The sequence below is a fragment of the Ambystoma mexicanum genome, chromosome 5q (genome assembly GCF_040938575.1).
Source record: "Ambystoma mexicanum isolate Mex_15411 chromosome 5q, UKY_AmexF1_1, whole genome shotgun sequence".
Lineage (NCBI taxonomy): Eukaryota > Metazoa > Chordata > Amphibia > Caudata > Ambystomatidae > Ambystoma > Ambystoma mexicanum.
In genome coordinates, this window is record NC_090933.1 from 426,205,914 (window position 1) to 426,218,916 (window position 13,003).

The window sequence follows — 13,003 nt, forward strand, 5'->3', positions numbered from 1 at the left end:
CACACCACTCTAAGGTCCAGAACACTTGCAATAGGCTTAAAGAAGAATAAAGTCACAGGTGAGCAAAAGTCACTAGGCAGGGCCCACTCTTAGAGTAGCCGGAGCGAAAATGTGCCCAAGATCACACTGTTAGTTAGAGATTCAAAGTCTTGCAAAGAGTCAAAAAGAGTTTAGAGTGGCTCAGAAAGTTTAGCCAAAGTGTCCCAGGCACTCCCAGGTTCGAAAGCCGGGGACTAAATCTACCCCGTACAGTCGGTGGCAAGGGAAGCCAGGCGGAACACAGTACCTTAAGCGGAAAGGATCCTCCAGCGGGGGCAGTTGTTCCAGGCAGTGACAGCAAGGCTCGACGTCGGTCAGGGGAGAAGAATATCTCGCTGAAGAGCAGAAGAGAAAGGTCGTAGCACTGCCCGGGAAGAAACCAGCCGCGGAGTCCTCCGGTTAAAGGGTTGGTACCGACTTTCGCGGTATGGGGGTAAAGTGTGGTATTCCGGTTGCCGGGGTGCTTGGCACAGGCAAGGCGGCCACGAGATACCTCAAAGAACGGAAAGAAGGCGAAAACTGGTTGTCCCCACCAGTCAAGGGAAGGAGCCACTCCGTTAAGAGTTCTCCTCGGTCGTCGGGAAAAAGTGGTGAGACGGTTCAGCAGGGCTCCACCGGGTGGTGTCGTCGAAGCAGGTCGGCTCAGCTCTTCCCTCGTCGGATTCTTGGTCCTGTGGCGACTTCTGAAGTTCCAGTCCCCAAAGCCCTGCTTTTATGCAGCAAACCCCCATTCACCCAGCCTAGCTGTCACTCAAACATGCTAAGTGGTGAGCCGGGCGGCTCACCACTTGGGCCAATCAGGACGGAGTGCGACTTGAGTTACCAAGGTAACTCAGTCCAGGGTGCCTAAATCCCCCTCCACCCCTCCTAAGTACCCCAGACAGAGTGGCACCACTTTGGAGGGCTTCTGTGGAGAAGCCCGCCAAAAGTGGAACAAGGGGCTCCACTTTGGGTCAGAGTTACAGAGGCGAACACCAACGCCATTTTAGAATCAAGTTTTGGCAAAAAGTCCCAACCGGAGTTATAAAAATAAATATATAAACCGGCGGTATGTTTAAGGCTACCGTAAATAAATAATTAAATGTGTTAGCCTAAAACAATGGGAAATCCCATAGGAAAATATTCGCGGTCGAATATAAAACGTAGTTTCCACTGCCACCAGCCAAAACTCGATCAGGGGGGACGGAGACGTGCCCCCTCGACTAACAGACCCTGGGGCAATCGAATTGCCCCAGCCAGTACGTCCACAATATGATGGTTTGTACTGGTTCTGTTCAGGATTCAAGACTAGTAAAGTCTTTGGTGACTTTACATGCCCTGGGAGACAGTAGTCAGTCCCAGGGTATGGAGTCTATGTTGGGGAGTCCCTAGGACACCCCTGGGTCACGGCACAGAGGGTGCTGTGTAACCCACATCACAAAAATACATGAGGCCCTATGGAGTAAAAGACCCCATAGCCCATTCAACACAAGGTTTGTCCAAGATAACACAGTTCAACATGTCCAAGAGTGAGGGTAAAAGAGTCTCACTCTTGGCAGGAGAAAAAATTAAACCCCAGAAATCCAGCAAAGCTGCTGGGGGACTCACTAGGGAGGGAAATTCAGCCTAAACAGAGAATTCTCCCTAACAGTTAGCAACAGGGAAATCCCCGTCCAAATCAAAAAAACGATACCAAAGACAAGGAGCAAATTGAAGCCAAGAAAAGGAAAGTGTCCCCCTTACCATCTCTGAGGAAATCTATTTTATTCAAAGGATGCTACCTCAAATTAGAAACCACAGCTAACGGACCTAGAAGGGCGGTGCTAAACAGGAGCTATATGATGGAGCTCTGCAATCAAACTGCAGCCTTACGCACGATATCAACTAATGATATAAAAATAGTTGAATTCCCTAGGGAACAGAGGATGGACCAAGTCATACTACATCTGACTTCTAACAAGGCTAAGCAGAAATTATTAGCGGCGAGTGACATCCTCAAAAAAAAGGGCTTTCGACTCGAGGATCTGGGTGATGACTTTAAGAAAAATAAACCAAAAACAACAATGAAAGAAAGAAAAGAATCCAAAGAGGAGATTTCAGTACATAACAAAGAAAACGCTACAGGGAAAAATCGCATAAAAACAATCTGTCGAGGAGATGGCCCTAGAAAAGGACAAAAAAGAAAAAGGAAAAGATGAAGAAAAAAAAACAAAAAGAAAACTCGTCAATAACAAAAAAAAAGTGACGAGACATTGAAAACCCTGAGATTTACTGTGGACAACTCAGAGAATCCTAAGAGGATGAAAAGTAGCTCAAATAAAGCAGGAAATAAAGTTAACGATTGGTCATGGATGGCGAGCAACATGAACTCTAAGAAGAAACAAAAGAGTGAGGAGGGCAAGCAGAGACCTGTCCATTGTGCCTCATGGAACACTAGAGGATTTAAACACCTGCTTTCAAAAGACAGTGGCTTCTTGGCCAAATATGACCTAATTTCGATTCAGGAATCCTGGTTGCGCGAACCTCCAGTGTGTGAGGGCTATGAAGTCTATATCAACCCGGGCAGAAAAGGCCCTAAGGGAAGACCATTTGGAGGCCTTATGATACTAAAGAAAATGGATAGCTCTTTAAAAGTGCTAGAACATTACACCCCAAATCCATACGTGCAAATATTGAAAATAAGATTCAAAGTGGAAGAAAGGGAAGTGCCGGAAAAAATGATTCTGATTAATACCTACTGGAGTGAAAACATGCCTAGGCCAATGATCTATCTAAAATCAATCATGGACACCATTGATAAATCTATGATGGAGGAAAAAGATCAGCGGATACAATTAAATGGGAATCTAAACATCAAATTGCTAGATAAGGAGGGTAAAATCAAAGAAATTGAACAACTATTAGGAAAAGAAAAAACATGGATGAAGGAAACGAGAATCCGTGATATGAGAATGCTGAATGGCCAGACGAGAGGAGACATAATTGGTGCCAACACATGGCACAGTGGTAAATCGGGAGCGTGTCTAGACTATTGCTTTGTAGGAGGGAACTGGGATAAGCTCATTCAAAATAATCAAACAAGCCAATAGTGACCACTGTCTGTTGGCAATAGAACTCGTCTGGGAAATAAGACCAACCACAGGAGGCGAAAGAACGACGGTGACAGAGGTCTCATGGGGAAGAAATCGATTGAGGATAAAAAATCAGGTGATCCCAAAATTGGTGCAAGAATACAAAGATGCCACAATAAACGATGAAGAGGTGGTTGAGTACAAATGGTTGTTGGAAGCTTTTGTGGTCAAGCACGATTCAACCAAAACTAAGCAAATACAAAGAAAAACATGCATATGACGAACTTGTAGTTGGTAGACGAAAACAATATAGAGCGGATCTCATATGTATAAAAAAGGACAACAGTAGAGAGAGAGATGAACGCCTGAGAAAGTGTTGGCAAACATATAAAAACTGGCTGCGTTCAACCCGCTACTTGAGACTACAAAGAGATGATGAACAAATGATAGCCGCAATATCCACAAATAATTCAAGATGTACGTGGGACCTACTTAACAACAGTGACCTCAACCAATCGGCAATAGGTGTCAACCAAGTCTCAGAAGAAAATTGGTTTCAGCACTACACTGCATTATATGCAGGGAAAAATGAGGAAAATGTCACCAAGGTGAAGCCTGACAACATCCCATGGGCCCTGGAGTTTGATAGAGACGATATCCTAATCCTAATTAAAAAACTGAGCACTTCCATGGCAGCAGGCCCAGACGGCATCTCTAATAAAATGCTGAAAGAAAACTGTGAAGACTGGTCTGATCTAATATACATGCTATTCCAACAAATAAAAAAAGCTAGACAAATACCAACCACGTGGACTGAGGCCTACATTGTACCGATTTACAAAAAAGGAGATTGGGGAAACCCCAGAAATTACAGGCCGATTGCGTTATTAGACTCAATTGGCAAGTTATTTGCGTCCCTTCTACTAAGGGACCTAAAAAAATGGGCATCACAGGCTAAAATCTTGGATGAAAGGCAAACAGCCTTCGTAAGTGGTGTTGGGACCGCCCTGAATCTATTCCTGATCAACCTGTTGAAGGCAAAGGCGCTAGAGGGAACCAAAACGATCTACTTGGCCTTTATAGACATCGAACAAGCGTTTGATGGGATAAATAGAGAGCGCCTGTGGTCAAAAATGAGAAACTAGGGTTTCCCTCCGGATCTGCTAGAAACAATTCAAGCCCTCTATACTGATACCTCGATTCAAATCCAAACCACACAAAATGGAGGGCTATCTAGGAAGATCAAAACGTCACGGGGAATAAAACAGGGATGCGCGTTAGCCCCTTTCCTCTTTGTCCTATACATGGCAGACATGAAGATCACCCAAGATCAGATCCGCGCCTTCCCTCCGAAGATAAATGGAACCGAGATACCGTGGATGTTATATGCGGACGACGCAGTATTTGTAGACCAGACACCAATAGGACTACAAAGACGGATCGAGGCCTTCAAAAAAATACTTAAAAGATAATGACATGAAGATCAATGTAAAAAAATCTATGATCCTAACCATGAAGTCATGTCGTGGAAGAAAAGCTGCAGGGAAAATCCAGACATGGTCATTGGAAAAAGAAAAATTGGAGGAGGTGGAAACTACAATGTATCTTGGGATAATGATAAATAAAAACTGTAATGAACAGGCGCATTACGCATTAATCCGGGAAAAACTAACGACCCTGACTAACCAAGGAACATGTATACATCGTAGATATGGCAAATTTTCCTTGACGCCGATAGTAACATTTTATAAGCAAAATGTGGTGGCCGTAATCACATATGGAGTGGAGGCACTATTAGCCTTAAGATGGGAAGTATGGAACATATGCGAGGCCTATTTTTGACGAAAGATCCTGCGCCTTCCGAATTCATTACCACTGGAGCTCATAAGAACAGAGCTAAGGCTACAATCTGTGGCCTCAATTGCGCTATGGAAATCCTTATCCCTTTATAGAAAGTGTATCCTCGACAATCCGGCTCAGCCTTTTGAAATTTTAGTACAGGCGGAGGTACCAAATGAAGACACAATGGCCCTCATTACGACCCTGGCGGAAATCGAAAAACGATGGCGGAAATGCAATACCGCCATCGAATAGCGCTCGGTGCGACTATGACCCGTCACCGCAAAGTACGAAGCCATTAGCGACACCGTAGTGAACGCCAACGCTAACTGCACCAAGCACGCGCGCGCGCGCCATGCCAAACCGCAAACACCACCATGGCGCAAGGGTACGCCAATTCCGACCCTAGCGGACATGTACCTAACGCCATCAAGCATGGCGGAATGTACCATTCCGCCATGGTGAGAAGTACGGCATCGCGAATCAACCGTAAACGGCCCCACTGAGTGCCTGTACACCGCTCCCTGCCCACAAAGTACAACTCCCCGTAGGTGCAATGAAGTCACAATGCAACCATTGAAATGTACAAGTCACCCATGCATGCCAACGAACAAAAGAAACACAACAGGGGCCAATGGGAGCTGCAGGGCACAGATGGCACGAATACAGAAGCCATCCCAATGGACATGACCACAGTCCCCCACCAAGAAACGCACGCAAACACAGGCACCTGTGACCAGCAATATTCCGAGAATCACATCATTCCACCAGTCCACCTGGCTGACCGGCATCTGTTACACAAAACCCAATCCCCCGCCCCTGAGCATGACAACATTCAAACTGTCATATTGGCAGCCCCCATCCCTGACCTCACGGGCTTCGTAGGCAAACGCGCCCAGTACAGTACCACGCAACTAAACTCCGAAGCTGGAACCCAATGCAGATCTCCTCACAATACATCGCCCCCCAAATAGGCATATGCCACATCACTTGCAAAGAAAAACGCTACACGGGCCAAATCAGAATAGAAATTTAATGCACATCAAAATCACCAAGCCCATACAGCCATCAGGCCATGAACTCCAAAACACTTTTCACCATTGTGGGCTGCATCCGCAAGAAATGACCAGCCACTACTTGTGTGACGCCCTGTTCCCTCATGGTACACAGAGCCACATTCACGTACGAAAAGGCAACATGGAAGCGCACACAACCGCAGGGCCGTCCCAATGGGGAGGCACTAGTCCAGCTGAAAGGCCGAAATGTTGCTCCGAGCCACCAGTACTGCGTAAGGGCATGTGGCCCATTGGCGATCGTCCCATAAGATCGTAATGCTGCTCCACTGATTAACACGAAGCAGCAGGTGTCGGGAGTAAAACCCATCTGCAGGAGTGGCATACAGATGGCAGTGGCAAAAGGGGAGGAGATACCTGTCAACCAAAAGAAAAGAAAAAGAACAGAATGGCCATCAGAACTACATTCGAACAACTCACTTCAATGATCACACTAAATCCACAGCCATATGCATGCTAGCCCACTCCAAAGGTTCATCACCACCCAAAAACCACTTGCGACTCATAACTATCTATATCGAGGTGTAAACACCATCACAAACGAGTGTACCTGTGCATGCGTCTGTCAAAACAGAATCCATCAGATGGGATTGGTAACGTGCATGGACACAAGTGTCTGAGGGCGCGTCGAGACAGGGAGGGCTCAACAAGGCCAGATAGACGATGGTCCCACTATGGCAGCCCTGCATCACATAGCGTAGGGGAGGCGGATAGATCCCAAGAAGCCCTGTACATGGCAAACTCTGTATCAAATCACCTGCCCATGCATCCATTCATCATTCCCTCATCCCGTAATGAAAACGCCTGAATATTTACTCACATAACATTAGAAATATCCATTGAGTCTGTGCGTCATGCAGCCTGCAAAATCCACAGTGCCCCAGCCCGTAATTCCAGTGTAGTGAAGTAACATGTATTTGGGAACGTCCGGCCTCATCGTCCACTTCGCTATTGCGCATCCCAAACTATTCATATCAATCATTGCATCCTCGCCATGGCCCCTGTCTCAAGGACATTGAACAATAGTACGTTATATTTGCAGTCAGACCTGTGGGCATTTCCTCGCCGCTAGCTGAAAACCGAAAGCGCCGCCCTTCGAATTCCTCATTTGCAACATCACGTTGAAGAGGCATCTGTGGCCGTTTGAAATCACTAATTATTCCATCGAGTGCGGCTGTGTGTGAAAATGGCAACTGCCTTCACCCACAAATGGGACGCCCCGCCCGTCGTTGCAACTCGGTACAGTGATGCATGAGGGCCCACCGTTACTCGAGTACTACGTTCCACTGACCCTTCACAAGTCTGTTCGCGACTGCACAGATAGTATGTGAAACAATGGGACCACAGCAGAATGAACATATCAACCAATCTCACACGGCCATCGGGTACAAATACATGATTGCAATAGCAAGATGCCATTCCCCGAATTGCAGCGTTGTGCGCGGGACGTGCTCGGCCAAAGGGGAGAGCAGTTTGCACAGGTGGAATTAATCACCACAGGTGGAGGCCATACAGCCTGAAAACACATAAATTGCACAGCCAGTCTCCTCCCACAACCACACCGAAATGCTACCGGCAGGACTTGCGATGTTGGCCCTGGGGGACCTGATAGCACTGCAAGTACTCCAACTCCAAGAAGAAGACGAACACCAACTACAACCGGCCGCACGGAGGAGACGCAGGAGGAGGAGGAGGCCAAGGCAGGGCCAGCAAGGGCCGCCAGCACAGCCACTACCACCACGCAGGCAGCCCGCAATCCCACGCCTCCGAGCACATCCGTTCAACCTCACTGATGAGCAGATCCACACCCTCTACCGTCTGGACCGGGACACCATAGCCGCCATTGTGGACATGACACAGGCTGACCTTGTCAGCATGATAGATAGCCCAACCGCCATCCCACCCCTACTGAAGGTGGTGTCTGTACTCCACTTCCTGGCCACAGGCACCTACCAGCACACAGTCGGACAGTTGCATGGCATTTCTCAGCCACTGTTCTCACGGACACTATTTCAAGTGCTCGATGCCCTCCTGCAGCACGCAGACGACTACATCTCTCTACCACGCTCGGAGCAGGAAATTACCAACACAAAAGTGGGATTCCATGCACTTGCCGGCATACCGGGTTGCATTGGTGCCATCGACTGCACCCATGTGGAATTGGTCGTCCCACATGCCATGGAGGCCCAGTACCGCAACCGAAAACAATTTCATTCCCTGAATGTACAAATGGTGTGTGACTCCAACAGGATCATTACACATTGTTGTGCCCGATTCCCTGGATCAACCCATGATTCTATGGTCTTGAGGAACTCTACAATACCACGCTACATGGAGCGACACGCAGGGAACAGATCCTGGCTACTCGGTGAGTCTCATTACATGCATGATGACGTGGGGTATGTGATTTGGCAATGACCTGGCAGGAAGGGGGGGGGGTGTGCGTACGTAGCAATGGCATTCCACATCATACGTTTCTCGTCCACATACAGGTGATGCTGGATATCCACTGAAGAGATGGCTCCTCACACCAGTCCGGAACCCACGGGACCAGCATGAGGAGGACTACAACCATGCCCACTCACGTACCCGTGTAGTCATTGAACAGGCATTCGGCCTACTGAAGACTCGTTTCCGCTGCCTCAGCAGGTCTGGCGGGGCACTCCTGTACCGCCATGAGAAGGTTGCAAAGATGGTCATGGCATGTGTCATGCTCCACAACATGTGCGTACGTAGAAATGTGCCCATGCCCCCTGACGCAGAACTGCAAGCACCTGATGATGGTCATGATGAGGGTGGGGATGTGGCAGCACCTCATGGAGTCTGCGAGGCACCGGAGGCCCGTGACATTCGTCAGCATCTCATTGATGCATGCTTCTAGCACTCACGCCTGGTGGCTGATACATGGACACGGGACTCGTGGCACTGTGTGTGTCTGGGACATGCACAATATGGACTGTACGCCTATGATGGCCTAGTACACAAAGATCAATGTCCACACATCTCATTGGTTGATCGTGCACTGTTTATGGCATATGTGATATCATGTTGAACACCCTATCGACCCGCCACCCAAGTGAGCCCAACACACCCCCTCCACCCTCCTACCTCCCCCCCGAACACCAGTGTCCAAAGATGCTCATTGTCAGTGGGCTGTCGCTATTGCAAGCCCCCTCTGCGGGTATCAGGGGCACCCCTGCCTGTGGAGCGCAGGTTCCTCCCAGATCTACGTTGGGGGCTGGCCTGGACGGAACTTGCAACGGATGATGTGTCTGCCTGCTCACGTCCATGCATGTCCCTAAGGGTTTGCGAGAGCTCAGTGAGCACACGGCGCACTGCGGCAAGTTCGGCACATACGTCTTTGGACGTCGCATGCAGTTCCCCCCTCAGGCTCTCGGTGCTTCTCTCCATTTGGACTCTCAGGCTCTCGGTGCTACTCTCCATTTGGACTCTCAGGCTCTCGGTGCTACTCTCCATTTGTGCCCTTAGTGTCTCTGTACCTCTCTCCATTTCTGCCCTAAGTGTCTCAGTTGATGTTTCTATGTCTGCCTTAGTGCCCCCACATTCATCGGCATGGTCCTTGAGGAGCGTGGCCAGTTGCTGCTGTTGCACGATTAACTGGTCGAGGGACTGTTGCCTCTGCTGGGCCATGGCCATTTGCGGGGGTGTCACAGAGGGGCTGTTGTCCTCATGTTGCCTTGCCACAGGGCTTGTGGGGGATGGCCAGTCGTCGTCTTGTGGGTGCCCCTGCGTGGTATCCTCATGTTGTACGGGATGGGACAGACAGGGGGATTGGGACAGGTCATGGATGGATCTGACTTCGACATCCCCGTTTTCTGTGTCGGAGCATGCTGCCATCAATGGGGTGTCACCTATGGTGCTGCTGCCACCAGAGGCAGTGCCTTCTGTGGCATCCATTGGGGGGACCTGTGGTGGTGGTGGTGTGGGCATGCTGGCTGCTGGGGTGCCTGTTGATGTTCCCTCCTCTGTGCTGCCACCTGATTTGTGCTGCTGCCGTGTCTTGATGCGTGCAGCTGAGGTGGAGGGTCTCTGGCCGTTGGTCTTGGCCCTCTTTGCAGGTGTGCTGGTAGGGGTGTCCTGAAGCTCGTCGTTTGGATCGGACCCTGTGGTGGAGTAAAGGAGGGCGAGGGTTATTGATGGGTCTGTGGGAATTGGAATGGCATTGTATCACATGCATTGGGGTGGTACCTGAGGGTGATTTGGGTCGGGGCCTTGGAGGTGCTTTCATTTGTGTGTGGAGTGAGGGTGCAGTTGTTTGGCAGCCTGCAGTTAGGGTGTGCCTGCTGCACGTGTAGTGCGTGTTTTAGGGGTTTTTAATTATTTATGTATTTATTGTGGGTTTTAACGTGCGCAATCAGGCCGATGTGTGTGGACGTTCTCCTGGACATGTGTTTCTGTTGCACTATGTGGACGCATGGTACTTCACATGGATGGACTGTGTGGATTTGGCATTGTTTTATTTGGCCCACCTACCTGAATCTTCGGATGTCTGCACTCCTTTCTCCATCCCTCCGACTCCCTCTATGCTCTCCATTCCGATGGTGGAGGCACAGATTTCTTCCCAGGGGGTCAACTTGATGGGTGATTCAGGACCTCCCCCGGTGGCTGTGGCAATGTTGCGGTTGGCAGAGAGTATGCTGCGGACGCGTATCCGCAGGTCGTCCCATCGCTTGCGGCATTGCTGTGGGGTGCGGGGTGCGGTCCCCACCGCACTTACCCGCTGTGCCACCAGAGCCCATATGGCCTTCTTGTTTGCAAGTGCCGTTCTGGTCATTTGCGTGGAGAAGACGACGGCAGCATTCTCCTGGAGGGTCTCTGTTAGCACGGTGAGTTCCTCACGGGAGAAGTGGACCTGCCGCTTGCGGTCGCACGCTTTCTTCGCTACTTTTCCCATTTTTCTTGGTTTCGCTAGGGTGGATGACGGGTTGGGGTGTGTTTCAGGGTAGTGATTTTAGTGGTTGTGTGGTTTTAGTGGTTTTATAGGTGTACGGCGGGATGTTTCCCGTTCCGGGCCCATGTTTTTGCTTCCGTTTCCGTATATTTCCGGTCACCGTACTTTCCGGTAGGCGCACACTGCGGTGACCGCTAAGAGGGGTGGCGGTATTGCACCTAGGGCGCCGTACGGCGGCGGTGTGGGCCGTTTTGGGGTCATTTCCGCCATCGCGGACTTTGCACTTCCGCCATGGCGTGGTGCTCGTGCCCGATGGGTCGGAATGGGCCGCACTTTGCTCCTTCGTGCAATGGCGGAAACGCTATTTACGCTGTGGCGGTCCGGTCAGTCACTTTCCGCCAGGGTCGTAATGAGGGCCAATGTTCTTCAACTGGATAAAAAGATGCAAAGCAAGCTTGGAACAGGCAAATGTCTCGGAAGATACCCTGAAGTGCAACCCAGATAAAGCCAAAAGAATTATTCGGGAAAAGGACTGGGAGGAAACACAGGAGAAAAGACTGAAAAGAAACCTGTGTTATAATATTATCTGGGAAAAAAAGGCTTAAATAGACTTCCACCTTACCTGATGAAATTCCCATCTAACCACTACAGAGACTTACTGATGCGATGCAGACTTAACATATGGCATTGCAGAGAGGTAAAATGGATAAGAAGGATCATTGAAAAAACAAAAGCTTATGGCAGGTTCTGTAAGAATAAAGACCAACTAGAATATGTCAGGCATGTGATGCTAGTCTGCCCGAACTTGGAATAGAAAAGACAGACCTATATGGGCAGTTATATTAGTAACATCACCGAGGAGACGGAAGAAGAATACTGGGAGCAGCTACTGACGGTTGAAAAGGTCGGTAGAACCTTAGACGCATTAAAATTTGTCGAATCCCTAAAATTGGACCATGAGGAAATCAGTCCTGGACTTTGAGTCAACTTCAGCAGGCCGATTAGATTGAACAAACTAATATCGGCAAATTTTAACCTATTTTGAACAACATTGGAGATGCTCATTCTATGATGATGAATTTGAAAATGGAGGAATGTTAAAGGTTTAAATTGGATTAACCAATAAAACACACAAAAAAAAAAATATATATATATATATATATATGTATATATATATATATTTAGTAACAAAAACTTTGTTAAAGGGAGGTTATGGTTAAGTTGTGCTACTAAAAACCTATGAAATTCAGTAAAAAAACTTTGTTAAAGCGACGTTATGGTTCAAAGCAAAACCGAAAACCCCCTGAAATTCGCTAGTTATGGTAAACTAAGCAACCATAACTCGTGCCACCACTGTGCATTGCTAAGACAAATACCCAGGACATCAAAGATGACATCACAAATGTCACTAGCGAATTTCAGGGGGTTTTCGGTTTTACTTTGAACCATAACATCCCTTTAACAACATTTTGTATTGAATTTCATAGGTTTTTAGTAGCGTGACTTAACCATAACGTCCCTTTAAAAAAGTTTTTTTACTGAATTTCATAGGTTTTTAATAGCGCAACTTAATCATAACCTCCCTTTTTCAAATTTTATTTTACTTAATATACATATTCATAGTGTGAATTTGATAGATGTTTACTAGGATTCCCTTACTTTATGTACATGTAACATAGAACATACTGAACCCCCAGCTAGTGATTTTGATGTCCGCGGACTGTGCGTATGTCCGCGGACGGACGCAGACATCAACACTACCCAACAACTCAGGGGGTATCTTAAATTGTTCTATTATGCCATATAAACACTGAACAAGTTCAAAAAGCAGCACATAAACACATTATATATAATAATAAATAAGAAGTGCAACCTATATATGTAACACATCAACCATCCATTTAAATAGCATATGTACTAAAATGGAATATACCAAAACAAAAAAGATATGCTTCCAACATAATTACCTCAAAGAAACTGCACAGCTAGGAGCAACAGCAGACCTACACAACAGTAAGAATACAATTTACCAGAAACTAGTAAATTAACTTAATTTTTCTTATATATTTCTAAACTTTCTGTATTAGGTA